The sequence below is a fragment of the Somniosus microcephalus genome, chromosome 7 (genome assembly GCF_052327205.1).
Source record: "Somniosus microcephalus isolate GS21.2 chromosome 7, FLI_Smic_1.0, whole genome shotgun sequence".
Taxonomy (NCBI): Eukaryota; Metazoa; Chordata; class Chondrichthyes; order Squaliformes; family Somniosidae; genus Somniosus; species Somniosus microcephalus.
This window is the reverse complement of record NC_140993.1, coordinates 210898731-210914488: the sequence shown is the minus strand read 5'-3', so window position 1 is coordinate 210914488 and position 15758 is coordinate 210898731.

The following is a 15758-nucleotide window of genomic DNA, read 5'->3' as shown; positions in this document are numbered from 1 at the left end:
GCATGCTTACCTTCAGTGACTGGTGCACAAGGACACCCAGGTCTCGTTGCACTTCTCTTTCTCCCAATCTATTGCCGTTCAGATAGTAATCTACCATCCTGTTTTTGACACCACGCATTTATGCACATTATACTGCATCTGCTATGCTTCTGCCCAATCACCCAACCTGTCCAAATCATACTGGAGTTTCTCGGCATCCTCCTCACAGCACACACGCCCACCCAGCTTTGTGTCGTCTGTAAACTTGGAGATATTACATCTAGTTCCCTCGTCTAGATCATTTATATATATTGTGACTAGCTGGGGTCCTAGGACCGATCCCTGCGGTACCCCACTAGTCACTGCCTGCCACTCGGAAAAAGAACCGTTTATTCCAACTCTTTGCTTCCTGTCTGCCAACCAGTTCTTTATCCAAGTCAGTATCTTGCCCCCAATCCCATGTGCCTTAACTTTACACGCTAATCTCTTATGTGGGACCTTATCGAAAGCCTTCTGAAAGTCCAAATACTCCACATCAACTGGTTCTCCCTTATCTATTCTACCAGTTACATCCTCAAAAAATTCCAGTAAATTAGTCAAGCACGATTTACCTTTTGTAAATCCATGTTGACTTTGTCCAATCCTGTCACTGTTTTCCAAGTGCTCTGCTATTACATCTTTTATAATGGATTCTAGCATTTTCCCCACTACCGATGTCAGGCTTACCGACCTATAATTCCCCGTTTTCTCTCTACCACCTTTTTTGAATAGTGGGGTAACATTAGCTACCCTCCAATCCATAGGAACTGTTCCAGAGTCTATCAAATTTTGGAAGATGGCCAGCAATGCATCTACTATTTCTAGGGCCACTTCCTTAAGTACCCTAGGATGTAGATTATCAGACCCTGGGGATTTATCGGCCTTCAATCCCGTCAATTTCCCTAACACCATTTCCCGACAAATACTGATTTATTTCAGTTCCTCTCTCTCTTTAGACCCTATGTTCCCCGACATCTCTGGGAGTTATTTGTGTCCTCCTTTGTGAAGACAGAACCAAAGTATGTATTTAATTGGTCTGCCATTTCTTTGTTCCCCATTATAAATTCCCCTGATTCTGACTGCAAGGGACCTACGCTTGGCTGCACCAATCTTTTTCTCTTCACATATCTATAAAAGCTTTTACAGTCAGTTTTTATGTTCCCTGCAAGCTTACTCTCATACTGTATTTTCCCCCTCTTTGTCCTCCTTTGCTGAATCCTAAACTGCTCCCAATTGTCAGGCTTACTGCTTTTACTGGCCAATTTATATGTCTTCTCCTTGGATCTTATGCTATCCCTAATTTCCCTTGTTAGCCATGGTTGAGTCACCTTTTTTGATTTATTTTGATGCCAAACAGGGATGAACAAATTCTGTGGTTCATCCATGCAGTCTTTGAATGTTTGCCATTGCCTATCCACCGGCAATCCTTTGAGTAACATTTCCCAATCAATCCTACCCAACTCACGCCTCATACCATCATAGTTTCCTTTATTTAAATTCAAGACCCTAGTCTCTGAGTCAACTACTTCACTCTCCATCTTAATGAAGGATTCTATCATATTATGATCGCTCTGACGCAAGGGGCCTCGCACAACAAGATTGCTAATTAATCCTTTCTCATTACATAATACCCAGTCTAAGATGGCCTGATCTCTAGTTGGTTCCTCGACATATTGGTCCAGGAAACCATCTCGTATGCACTCCAGGAATTCCTCCTCCAGAGTATTGTTACTAATTTGGTTAGCCCAATGTAGATTAAGTCACCCATGATAACTGCTGTGCCCTTATTGCATGCGTCTCTAATTTCCCGTTTAATGCCATCCCCAACCTCCGCATTACTGTTTGGAGGTCTGTATATGACTCCCACTAACGTTTTCTGCCCCTTGGTATTTCTCAGTTCTACCCATACAGATTCCACATCATCAGAGCTAATATCCTTCCTTTCAATTATGTTAATCCCCTCTTTAACCAGCAATGCTACCCTACCTCCTTTTCCTTTTTGCCTATCCTTCCTGAATATTGAATACCCCTGGATGTTAAGTTCCCAGCCTTGGTCACCCTGGAGCCATGTTTCCGTAATCCCAATCATATCATATCCGTTTATCTCTATTTGCGCAGCTAATTCATCCACCTTATTACGAATGCTCCTCGCATTAAGACACAAGGCCTTCAGGCTTGTTTTTTTAACGCTCTTAGACCTTTTAGAATTATTATTTACTGTGGCCATGTTTGATTTAAAACATTGATTTCTCTGACCGCCACCTTTGTTTTTCTCCTTCCTTTCTTTTGCTTCCTCTGTCTCCCTGCTCAGGCTCCCAACCCCCTGCCATTTTAGTTTAAAACCTCCCCCAGAGCACTAGCAAATACCCCCCCTAGGACATCGGTCCCGGTCCTGCCCAGGTGCAAACCGTCCGCTCTGTACTCGTCCCACCTCCCCCAGAAACGGTTCCAATGTCCCAGGAATTTGAATCCCTCCCCCTTGCACCATTCCACTAGCCATGTATTCATCTGAAATATCCTTCTATTTCTATTTTGACTAGCACGTGGCACTGGTAGCAATCCTGAGATTACTACCTTTGGGGTCCTATTTTTAAATTTACCTCCTAACTCCCTATATTCAGCTTTTAGGACCTCATCCCATTTTTTACCTAGATCGTTGGTACCTATATGCACCACGACAACTGGCTGTTCACCCTCCCCTTCCAAAATGTTCTGCAACCGTTCTGAGACATCCTTGACCCTTGCACCAGGGAGGCAACATACCATCCTGGAGTCTCGTTTGTGGCCGTAGAAACGACTATCTATTCCCCTAACAATAGAATCCCCTATTACTATAGCTCTCCCACACTTTTTCCTCCCGTCCTGTGCAGCAGAACCACCCACGGTGCCAGGATGTTGGCTGCTGCTGCCTTCCTCTGATAAGCCATCTCCCTCACCAATATCCAAAGCGGTATATCTGTTTGAGAGGGGGATAGCCACAGGGAACCGCTGCACTACCTGCCTGCACCTACTACTCTGCCTGTACAGCCTTTACCTGCGGTGTGACCAACTCCCTAAACGTGATATCAACGACCTCCTCTGCATCGCGAATGTTCCAGTATGTATCCACTCGCAGCTCCAGCGCCGCAATACGGTCTATCAGCAGCTGCAGCTGGATACACTTCCAGCACACATGGTCATCAGGGACATAGGAAGTGTCCCTGATTTCCCACATAGCGCAGGAGGGGCACACCATGGGGCCAAGTTCTCCTGCCATGACTTACCCTTTAATTAATTCAAATTAAATTAATTCAAATAATTCCCACCAATTAATCTACAATTAAATGATATACTTAAGACCCCTGGTTTACCAGCAGTCCCCGTTACACCACAGACACCCGATAAACTATAAACCACAACATTTAAGTTTGGAAAAAAGGAGAAAGAGAGAAATACTCACCAATCAATCACTTACCTACTTTCTGGTGATGTCACATTTCGAATACTTTTTACTTCTCTCTCTCCCTCCCTCTGAGCTCAGAGATTGATAAGCCTACCTACTCCTCGCCTCTTTAAATTACCGCCGCTGCCTCGCTCCACACAGGTCCGCCGCCGTCGCCGCTGTGGGGCCTACCTGCTCCTCGCCTCTTTAAATCACCGCCGCTGCCTCGCTCCACACAGGTCCGCCGCCGTCGCCGCTGTGGGGCCTACCTGTACCTCTTCCGCTCTTTAAATCACCACCGCTGCCTCGCTCCACACAGGTCCGCCGCCACTGCCGCTGTGGGGCCTGCCTGTGCCTCGCCTCTTTAAATCACCGCCGCTGCCTCGCTCCACACAGGTCCACCGCCGCTGCCACTGTGGGGCCTGCCTGCGCCTCGCCTCTTTAAATCACCGCCGCTGCCTTGCTCCACACAGGTCCACCACCGCTGCCGCTGTGGGGCCTGCCTGCGCCTCGCCTCTTTAAATCACCGCCGCTGCCTCGCTCCACACAGGTCCGCCGCCGCTGCGGCTGCCACTGTGGGGCCTTCCTGTGCCTCGCCGCCTCTTAAATCACTGCCGCTGCCTTGCTCCACATTGGTCCGCCACCGTCGTGGGTCCTACCTGTGCCTCGCCACTTCTTAAATCATTGCCGCTGCCTCGCTCCACACAGGTCCGCCACCGCCGCTGTGGGTCCTACCTGTGCCTCGCCGCTTCTTAAATCACTGCCGCTGCCTCGCTCCACACAGGTCCGCCGCTGTGGGGCCTACCTGCGTCTCGCCGCCTCTTAAATCACCACCGCTGCCTCGCTCCATACAGGCCTGTCGTTGCCGCCGCTGTGGGGCCTACCTGCTCCGCTGCCTCTTAAATCAACGCCACTACCTGCATGCTAACTATAGTAATCTGGGATGTTATGATTAAGGTTATCCACCAGGTGGTGCTGTAGCCAGTGCTGCCACTAGTTAAGGTCAGGGGGTTGCTTCCTGTCAAGGTCAGCAAAAGGTGGAATGCCAGGATGCAGGAAGCAGGCCTGTTTTGTTTGCTACACAGTTGTTAAAAAAGTACTCATGCTAATTCTAAGATATCGCCTCTTCGAGTTCTTGTTCCACTACATGGATTTATCACATTTGGCGACGAGGTAAAAAGGTCCCTGAATAAAGAAGAGAAGTCTGCCAGGACTTTTAAACAACAAAATCACGAGCTAAAGTTAGCTACCAGTTGGAAGAGAGCATGGCTGCCATGGTAGGAACGGTCTCCGCTTTTGATATTCGAGCACAAACCTGGGAGGGATACTGTGAAGTGTTGGGTTATTTCTTTGAAGCAAATGAAATAAATGATGCCAGAAAAAGTAAAGCCATTCTGCTTAGTTCAGTAGGAAGCCAGACCTACAGTTTGATGAGGAATCTGCTCAGTCCTGAAAAGCCTGGAGACAAATCATTTGTTGAATTAGTGGCCTTGCTCAAAGAACATTTCAACCCCAAGCCTAGTGAGATTGTAGAGTGGTTCAAGTTTAATTCAAGGAACAGAAAAGAGGAAGAGAGTGTAATGGACTATGTCGCAGTGTTGCATAAATTAGCACAAGATTGCAATTATGGGAACAACCTGAAGGAAATTCTGAGAGATCGACTAGTTTGTGGAATAATGGATGACTGAATGCAGCGTAGATTATTATCCGAGACTGGGCTTACTTATGAAAAAGCATTGGAACTTGCTCAAGCCATAGAGACAGCGAACCGAGATGTAAAAGAAATACAGGGTTCAGACAGGGCTAATGCTAAGCAAGTTGCAGGTCAGGTTGTTGTGCACAAGTTAAACATGCATCAGAAACCACAACGTGAGCATGGGAAGGCATGTTATAGATGCAAGGGCGATCACCTGGTGAGTGACTGCCAGTTTCTGGAGGAAAAGTGCCACAAGTGTGGGAAACAAGGGCACATAAAATGAGCATGCAGGGCAAAATCACCTGTGGTGGAATCCAAACAAAAAGGGTGAGGAAAGCAAAACCAAGGAAGAGAAGTGAAAAACAGGGAGCACACCACATCAGCGGGGAAGCTGAGGAAGAAGAGGACATGTTCATAATTTATAGCATGTTAGAGAACATTCCAAAAGTGGCTCCTATCACATTGCAACTGACAGTAAATGACTCTAAGGTGAACTTTGAAGTCAATACAGGGTGCGGTATAACCATAATGAACAAGGCAGAGTACTCAAAATTGTGGAACCGTGCAAAAGTTCCAGAGTTAAATTCTTGCTCTCTGCATCTTAAAACATATACAGGTGAATGAGTAGCGACATTAGGTGCTGCTAATGTGACTGTGCAGCACAGGGACACAGTGGAACAGCTGTATCGGGTACCAGACCAAACCTGTTAGGTCGGGGCTGGATAAAAGAAATTAAATTAGACCGGGGAGCAGTAAATCAAATAGATGAGGGCAAACAGTTGACTTTGCAAGAAGTGTTGAGTGAACATGAGAATGTGTTCAAGGAGGAACTTGGCACATTTAATGGCCCCCCAGCTAAGATTTATGTAGACAAGGAGGCACCGCCAAGGTTTTTCAAACAACGACCTGTGCCTTATGCCATGAAGCCAAAGGTAGAGGCTGAGCTTGACCGTCTATTGAGAGAGAACATACTGGAGCCAGTGAAATGTTCGGAATGGGCAGCTCCCATAGTGCCTGTTTTGAAACCGGACAATTCGGTAAGACTCTGTGGAGATTATAAATTGACAGTCAATCGGGTGTCCAAACTAGAGCAGTATCCTATTCCCAAAACAGAGGATCTCTTTGCAAACCTGGCTGGAGGAAATAAATTCACAAAGTTGGATATGAGTCATGCATACTTGCAGATTACACTGGATGATGAATCAAAGAAGTATGTCACCATAAATACACACAAGGGCTTGTTTACATATAACCGCTTACCGTTTGGTGTCTCATCTAGTCCAGCTATCTTCCAGAGGACAATCGAAGGTGTACTGCAAGGGATTCCACATGTTTCCATCTATCTGGATGACAGTCTGGTGATGGGAAGAACCAACCAGGAGCATCTGAGCACTCTGAGAGAGGTACTACAGAGATTGGAGAGGGCAGGGTTACGACTCAAGAGGAGTAAGTGCACTTTCCTGGGGAATGAGGCAGTGTTCCTGGGACACAGAGTGGACACCACTGGGCTCCATCCACTCAAGGAGAAGGTACAAGCACTGCAGGACGCCCCTGTTCCTACCAATGTGGCTAAGTTAAAAGCTTAACTGGGACTGCTGAACTATTATAACAGGTTTTTACCAAACTTGTCAACAGTGTTAGCACCGCTTCACAAACTACTGCGCAAGGAGACACAGTGGCAGTGGGAGAGGAGCAGGGGGTTTCATTTGAATAGTCCAAGAAATTGATGCTGTCGTCGGATGTGCTGGTTCACTACAATGAAGAGAAAGATATCATTCTCTCTTGTGATGCTTCACCTTACGGGGTGGGGGCAGTCCTTTCACACCGCATGGAAGATGGAACTGAAAGACCAATAGGGTTTATGCCCCGAACTCTAACACCAGTGGAAAAAAGCTATTCCCAGTTAGACAAAGAGGGGTTAGCAGTAATGTTTGGGTTACAGAGGTTCCACAAGTACATATATGGCAGGAAGTTCACCATATGCACTGATCATAAACCTCTTATCTCTCTTTTCAATGAAATGAAAGCAGTTCCACAGATGGTGTCACTCTGGATCCAGAGGTGGGCCGTGATGTTGAGGGCATATGAGTATGACATCGTCTACAAGGCGGGCAAGTACCATGGGAACGCAGATGCCTTGAGCCGTCTTCCACTGCCAGGCACACCTATCCGTGCAGCTCCAGAGGACAGAGTGTTGATGTTGGAGGACACTGACATGGCACTTGTGGCTGCAGAGCAAGTAAGAACATGGACAGGTAAAGATCCAGTACTGTCTAGAGTTCGAGAATATGTGGTGAGGGGATGGCCATAGCATTCGGAAGGGGCTGACTTCACACCCTACAGTGTCAGGAAAATAGAGCTGAGTGTGCAGGATGGTTGCGTGTTGTGGGGATCATGAGTGATTATTCCACAGCCAGCGCGACAGTCTATCCTAGGCAACTACATCAGTGTCATCCTGGGGTCTCGCGTATGAAAGCCTTGGCTCGGAGTTACTTGTGGTGGCCAAAGCTAGATGAGGAGATAGAAAATCTAGTCAAGACATGCAGCACTTGTCAGGCACAAAGGAAGGCACCAGCAGCGGCTCCTCTCCACCCCTGGGAGTGGCCGGATAAACCATGGAGAAGATTGCACTTAGATTATGCGGGTCCATTCATGGGGAAGATGTTCCTCATAATCATTGATGCACATTCCAAATGGATGGATGTTTATCCTGTTAATTCTGCTTCCACTACTACTACTATTGACTGCCTGCGTCGGAGCTTCAGTAATCAAGGGCTACCGGAGATCGTGGTAAGTGACAATGCCACTTGCTTTGTGAGTACAGAGACAAAACAGTTCATGAGAAAAAAATGGCATAGTGCAGGTGACCTCGGCTCCATATCATCCGTCCTCAAATGGACTTGCGGAGAGAGCCGTATAAACATTTAAAGAGATGATGAAAAAAAGCGCAGAAGGGAGTTTAGCAGCCAAAGTGTCACGGGTTCTGTTCAGCTACAGAATAACACCTCAATCCACCACAGGACTCTCTCCTGCTGAGATGTTATTAGGTCATAGACTACGCTCCACTCTTGACCTTGTCCACCCAGACCTAAAAAGGAAAATGGAAAACAGACAAAACAAACAATAAGAGAACCATGACAAAAGATCAAAGAGCCGAAGTTTTGGAGAAGGAGATACGGTCTTTACCAGGAATTTCAGTTATGGACCAAAGTGGATTCCTGGCTTCATAGACTCAATGACAGGGCCAGTATCATACAAGGTCATGTTGGGAGATGGTAGGGTAGTACGCAGACATGTAGATCAGATACTTCACAGACACGGAGAAATTGAAATGAAGGTTCCAGATGCAATGGCTGAGGACAGGTTTGCCCCCAGTTATCCAAGTGCATCTGTGGTGCCACCACCATGGACAGAGACAATTCTACAGGAACCTATTCTTCAAGAGGAAACCATCGTTGCAGAGTCAGATACTCTGAGCACTGCTCAGGAGCAGCTGGTGACTTCAACACAAACAAGCAGGGACTTTACTGTTAGACGTTCACAAAGGCCTCACAAGCCATCAGAGAGATTGATACTGACCTGTTAAGTTCATCACGTATGGAACATAGTGAATAGAGACTTCTTATGTGACCCTTAGGAATGGTTGGTTGTTAAGAAATTCATACTGAAATCTTAAGGGGGAGGAATATAGTAATCTGGGATGTTATGATTAAGGTTATCCACCAGGTGGTGCTGTAGCCAGTGCTGCCACTAGTTAAGGTCAGGGGGTTGCTTCCTGTCAAGGTCAGCAAAAGGTGGAATGCCAGGATGCAGGATGCAGGCCTGTTTTGTTTGCTACACAGTTGTTACTAAAGTACTCGTGCTAATTCTAAGATATCGCCTCTTCGAGTTCTTGTTCCACTACATGGATTTATCACACTAACTCTCTGTGTTTCCTGTACGAGGACACCTAAATCTCTTTGAACACCAACATTTAATAGTTTCTCACCATTTTTCTATTCTTCATACCACAGTGAATAACCTCACATTTCTCCACATTATACTCCATCTGCCATCTTACTGCCCACTCACTTAACCTGCCTATATCGCTCACTTGATGCAAGATCTGCCATTTTCACTCTCGCCGCTCCACTTACCGCCCTCTCTTAATCACGACCAGTTCACCAAGCATTCAGTAGTAGGAAGGAGACTCCAGCAGCGATATTTAAAGGGATCATCATCATCATCAACTTGCAGCTGACATCGTTTTTCAGTTTGAGTGGCTCTGCAGCTTTCTAAATGTGTTTCAAGTTCCCGAGGTGACAGGCAGTGTTGTTGCAAGTGGAGAATGCTTTCATTCTCATTTAATGGCTTTTGCTCACAACACCTGCTCACAGTCATGGGGGTTCTACTGGCAGTCCCCCTCATGCTCGAGTATCTTCGTGAGAGGAAGCGGAGGCAGCGAAGAGGAGAAGAGGAGAAGGGGAGAAGTGTCAGCTGTGGCTCAGTGGGTGGCACTCTCACCTCTGTGTCATGAAGGTTGTGGGCTCAAGTCCCACTCCAGAGATGTTTGAGCACAAAAATCTAAGCCGACACTCCAGTGCAGTGCTGAGGGAGTGCTGCATTGTTGGAGGTGCCGTCTTTCAGATGCGACATTAAACCGAGGCCCCGTCTGCTCTCTCAGGTGGATGTAAAAGATCCCATGGCACTATTCCAAAGAAGAGCAGGGGTGTGATCCCTGGTGTTCTGGACAATATTTATCCCTCAATCAACAGCACAAAAAACAGATTATCTGGTCATTATCACATTGCTGTTTGTGGGAGCTTGCTGTGTGCAAATTGGCTGCCGTGTTTCCTACATTGCAACAGTGACTACACTCCAAATGTACTTGGTTAAAAATGGCTTTGAGACATCCGGTGGTCATGAAAGGCGCTATAGAAATGCAAGTCTTTCTTTAAGATGCGTGCAGAGGGAGGAGGAGGAAAGTCAGGAGTGCTGTCAACAGGAGGCCTCAACCTCCACTTAAGCGAGGAGCAGTGTATCAGGACGGTCTGCTTCAGCAAGGAGCTGGTCACAGAACTCTGCCGCCTCTTGGAACCAGACCTGCAGCCTGAGAGCAGGGTGACCACGGTTCTCCCATTAGCCCTCAAGGTCACTGTGGCCCTCAATTTCTTTGCCAGCGGATCCTTCCAGGCTGCAGCAGGAGACATAGCGAACATCTCCCAGTTCGCCGTCCATCGCTGCATCTGGGAGGTCACTGAGGCTCTTTACACCAGGAGAAGGGACTACGTTGTCTTCTCTCTGACCAGAGAGAAGCAGGATGAGCGTGCATGTGGCTTTGGCAGAATAGTGGGCTTCCCCATGGTATGGGGCACCATCAATTGCATCCACGTGGCTTTGCGAGCATCGTATAACAATCCTGAGATGTTCCGTAACCGCAAAGACTACCACTCACTTAATGTACAGTTGTGCGACCATGCCCAGTGCTTCCTGGTGGTCAATGCCCATTACCCTGGCAGCAGTCATGATGCCTTCATCCTGTGCCTGCAATCTTCCATCCACCACATCAAACCAGAGGGTGGTTGCTCAGAGACAAGGGCTATCCGCTCTGCACCCGGCTGATGACTTCCCTCCGCAACCCCACTACTCGTAGCCAGCACTCCTATAATGAGAGCCGTGCTGCCACCAGGAACATCATCCAGTAGACCATCGGGCTACTGATGCAATGGTTCCGCTGCCTTGACTGCTCATGAGTGTAGTGTCCGTGTGTAGATAAAGACACTGAAGACAGGAGTTGGTTCATAGGTATTTACTAAGCAAGTCTGGGGGGGGGTTTCTAAAGGATATACACAATACACAGGCTTATATAGCCCAAGTGGCAATTACCGGCATTACGCACACCTGAGTCTCTTAAAGGCACATACACCATAATTGCTCTTAAAGGCACATACACCACAATTCCTCCCCTTCTAGCTAACTAGTACATCATATTTTAAGTAATTATTAATTACATGTTATATGCAAAATAATATACATTGCTGTATTAATTAATTATAAGTTAGTCTCTCAGGAGGCTTCCTGACTCGGTCCGGATAACGCCTCGGGGGTGTAGTAGTTTCTGGTGGTGTAGTAGGTTCTTCTGGCAAGGCTGATTCGGCTTGAAGGCCAGTGTCGGGCTCATTGGGCTCCAGTATCACCGGATCGGAGGTAGATATGGGTATCTCTACTTCATCGTTAGATGTATAGAGTGGTGGTGTAGGTTGTCCCTTTTCGGATGACTTGATGATTTGGTCAGCATGGTGCCTTATTATGCTGTCTCCGATGTCCACGGTATACATCAGTGGTCCTAATCGTGTGCAGATAGTTCCAGGCTGCCATTTCTCGGTACGGTAGTCCCGGGCCAAAACCGGTTGGCCTATCTGGAAGGCCCTAGTTGGCCTTTCATTCATGCCCTGAAACTGCCGGTTCTCCACGTCCCTTCGGATGTTGGGCTTGACCAAATCCAGCCGGCATCTTAGGTTTCTATTGTAGAACATCATGGCGGGAGTTTGGTTAGTAACCATATGCGTTGCATTCCTATATGCAAATAAGAAGTTATCCACCTTGTGCTGAAGTTTTATGTCTTCATTACCCATGGCCTTGATGGCCTTCTTGAAGGTCTGGACAAACCTTTCAGCCAATCCATTGGTGGCGGGATGGTATGGGGCGGACGTGTAGTGCTTTACCCCATTGTTCTTTAAGAACTTCCTGAATTCTTCGGACACAAATTGCGGTCCATTATCAGAACATATCTGCTCCGGCAGCCCATTCCTGGCAAATATGGTCCTTAATACTGTGATGGTTTTTTCCGTGGTGGTGGAGGACATCTTTATTACCTCCGGCCACTTGGAGTGTGCATCAACTGCGATTAAGAACATTGAGTCCATAAATGGACCAGCAAAGTCGATGTGCACCCTTTGCCAGGGAGATGAGGGCCACTCCCATGGATGTAGAGGGGCCTGTGGCGGAGCATTTTGGACCTTCTGGCATCCTAGGCAGCTCTTGGTCATGTCTTCGATGTCTCCATCGATACCTGGCCACCATACAAATGCCCTAGCTAGGTTCTTCATTTTCACTCCACCCAGATGCCCCTCGTGAAGCTCCTTTAGCACTTTATCCTGGAGTTTGGGTGGAATCACCACTCTGGATCCACACATCAAGGTTCCTCGGCACACTGACAGCTGTTCTCTTCTTTGCGAGAATGCTGGCAACAGTGGTTCGCCATGTGCTGGCCATCCCTTCACTGTTAAATCGTAGACCCGTGAGAGAGTAGGGTCATTTCTTGTCTCCCTTTCAATGGCAGAATTTGTCACCGGTAGACATTCCACTATGGTAGAGTGGAATATCTCTACTGGGTCTACTGTAGGTGCCTCTTCTATCGTTGGCAACGGTAGGCGTGATAAACCGTCAGCATTCCCATGTTGTTTTGACCCTTTGTATTCAATGTTGTATTGGTGTGCCCCTAGAAAAATGGACCACCTCTGTAGTCTTTGTGCCGTCATAATGGGGACACCTTTTTTAGGGTTGTATATGGAGATGAGGGGTTGATGGTCAGTCAGCAAGGTAAATTTTTGTCCGTGTAGGTAATGGTTGAATTTCTTCGCTCCCCATACCAGGCTGAGCGCTTCCCTGTCTATCTGGGCATAGTTACGCTCAGCTGAGTTCAACGAGCGTGACGCAAAAGCTATCGGCCGTTCCGAGCCATCAGGGAATCTATGGGACAATACCGCTCCTATGCTGTAAGGGGATGCATCGCACGCCAGTCTGATTGGTAGTGATGGGTTGTAATGAGCCAAAATTTTCTCGGATGTGATTAAGTCTTTACATTTATGGAAGGCACGTTTACAGTCTTTGTTCCATTTCCAAATCACTCCTGTCTGTAGAAGATCATTAAGAGGGTGTAGAATAGTTGATAAGTTCAGTAAAAATTTATGATAGTAATTTATTAATCCCAGGAATGACCTTAATTGTGAAACATTTTCAGGTGCTGGGGCTTTTATAACTGCTTCAATTTTTTCAGGTGACTTATGCAACCCTTCCTTATTAATTATGTGGCCACAATATGATATCTGATTTTGGAAAAATTCGCACTTGGGGCGATTTGCTCGTAGGCCCCGTTCTTTCAGCCTAGTGAGCACCTGCTCCAAATTGGCAAGGTGCTCGTTGTCGTTTTCTCCTGTTATAAGGATGTCGTCTCGGTAGCATTGAGTCCCCGGAATCCCTTGCAGGACTTGCTCCATAGCTCTTTGCCAGATAGCTGGGGCTGATGCTATTCCAAAAACCAGTCGATTGTACTGGTACAGGCCTTTGTGTGTGTTTATTGTGAGATACTTTTTAGAGGTCTCCTCAACCTCCATCTGTAGATATGCCTGTGCCAAGTCAATTTTTGTGAAACGTTTCCCTCCGGATAGTGAGGCGAAAATATCTTCTATCCTCGGAAGAGGATACTGTACCGTGTGAAGGACCGGGTTTACAGTCACCTTAAAGTCCCCACAGATGCGAATTTTTTTCTGTTCCTCAGAGTTATTTTTCAATGTTTTTTTCATGACTGGAACGATGGGTGTTGCCCATTCGCTCCAATCTATTTTGGATAATACGCCTGCCTTTTCCAAATTCTTCAGCTCTGCCTCGACTGCCGGACGTATTGCGTATGGCACCGGTCTTGCCTTAAAAAATTTTGGAATTGCTGTATCTTCCACTTTTATTGAGGCGGTGATGCCTTTCAAGGTTCCTAGTTTCTCTTGAAACACTTCTTTGGCGTTGGCCAAGATGTCTTTTAATCGTTCAGGTATGATGTCATCATTGTTTTTTTCCTTACTGGTCACCGTCAGTGCCTGAATGGAGTGCCAGTCTAAACGTATCTTCCTTATCCATTCACGTCCCAACAACGGTGGACCACCATCTTGTAGAATGTATAAATACAACTTTTGTATTTCTTTGCCGTTGTACACCACAGGCACCCTTATTTTTCCTTTGGGGTAGACTTTCTGCCCCGTATATGTTTTTAAGATAATGGATGTGTCTTTTAGAGGTATATGCGAAAATAGCCTCTCGTAATCTCGTCGATTTATTACGGTCAGAGCTGATCCTGTATCTAGCTCCATTTTAACTGGGGACCCTGCTATTGTGAGGGTAACCCAAATGGTTTGGTAATCCTCTTTGGCAAGTACATTATGCAATTTGAGACAGCTTAGTCTCTTGTTTCCAGAGTCGCTATCGCTATTCTGGTCTTCGGAGCTATTGTCCGTCATCATTTGTACCTTCCTGTACTTTTCTTTATTGATTTTTTGTTTTCTGTCAGTGGATTTATTTTGTCCAGATTGGCATACCCTTGCAATGTGTCCAATCTTACCACATTGCCTGCATGCTTTGCCCTTGAACCAGCAGTCCCTCTGGTTATGGGTGGATCTGCCGCAGCGATAACATCTTCCGAACTCCTGTGTCATTTTATGGGTGCCAAAGTCCTGTGTCTCTTGTTGTATCTCTGCAGCTCCTTTTGCTGCTGCTTCGTATGATACAGCCATACTGAAAGCTTTGTCCAAAGTTAAATCTTTTTCAGAAAGCAGTCTTTTTTGTGTTCCTTCACTTAAGAGACCGCAAACAAATTTGTCTCGAAGATAATCTGATAGTCCTGCTCCGAATTGGCAGTACTTTGATAGCTTTCTTAATTCGGTTAGGTAATCAGCGTTACTTTCATTCTTGTGTTGATTTCTCTTGAAGAACTTGAATCGTTCCGCTATCAGCAGCGGTGTTGGGTTTAAATGCTCCTGCAGGGTATCAACAATTTCTTTAAAAGTCTTGTCCTTTGGTTTGGCTGGAGTGATTAAATTTCGTAACAGTCCGTATGTCTTCGCGCCCATTAAGTTCAGAAGTACTGAAGCTTTTTTTGCATCTGTTATCCCATTTGCAGTGCAATAAACCTCTACTCTTTCCACGTATGTGTTCCAATCTTCTATTTCGCCATCAAAAGCCTCAATATTACCAGATTTAGGCATTTCAGAAAAGATATGGCGCTTCCTGCGCTTTTTTTTTTCTCTGTAGCAACGATATGGTGCTTCCCGCGCTTTCCCGCCGCTGCTACCGATAACAACACTCTTAAAGGCACATACACCACAATGAGGAGCCCTCAGCACATGCTGGAGCAGGTGTCACATTTCGTGGTGGTCTGCTGCATCCTCCACAACTTAAAAACAGAAATGCTGGAAATACTCAGCAGGTCAGGCAGCATCTGTGAAGAGAGAAACAGAGTTAACGTTTCATTTCGATGACCTTTCATCAGAATTGGCCATCAGAACCTCCACAACTTGGCCATCATAAAGGCGCAGCCATTGCCACCATGGATTGCAGGAACACCTCAGGAGGAGGTGGAGGGAGAGGAGGTGGGTTAAGAAGAATAGGACGAGGATGAGGACGAGGACAAGGAGGAAGGGAGGAGGCAGGCAGCAAATCCCCACTCTGGAGGGGCTGTCCGTGAACGACTCATCAGACTCTGATTCCAGTGAATGTAACCCCAGATCTCCATTGCTCACCACATCTCCATCATACCATCCCTCTGTCACAGCCATGGGCACAAAGCTGAAATGAGAGCCACCACAAAACACACAT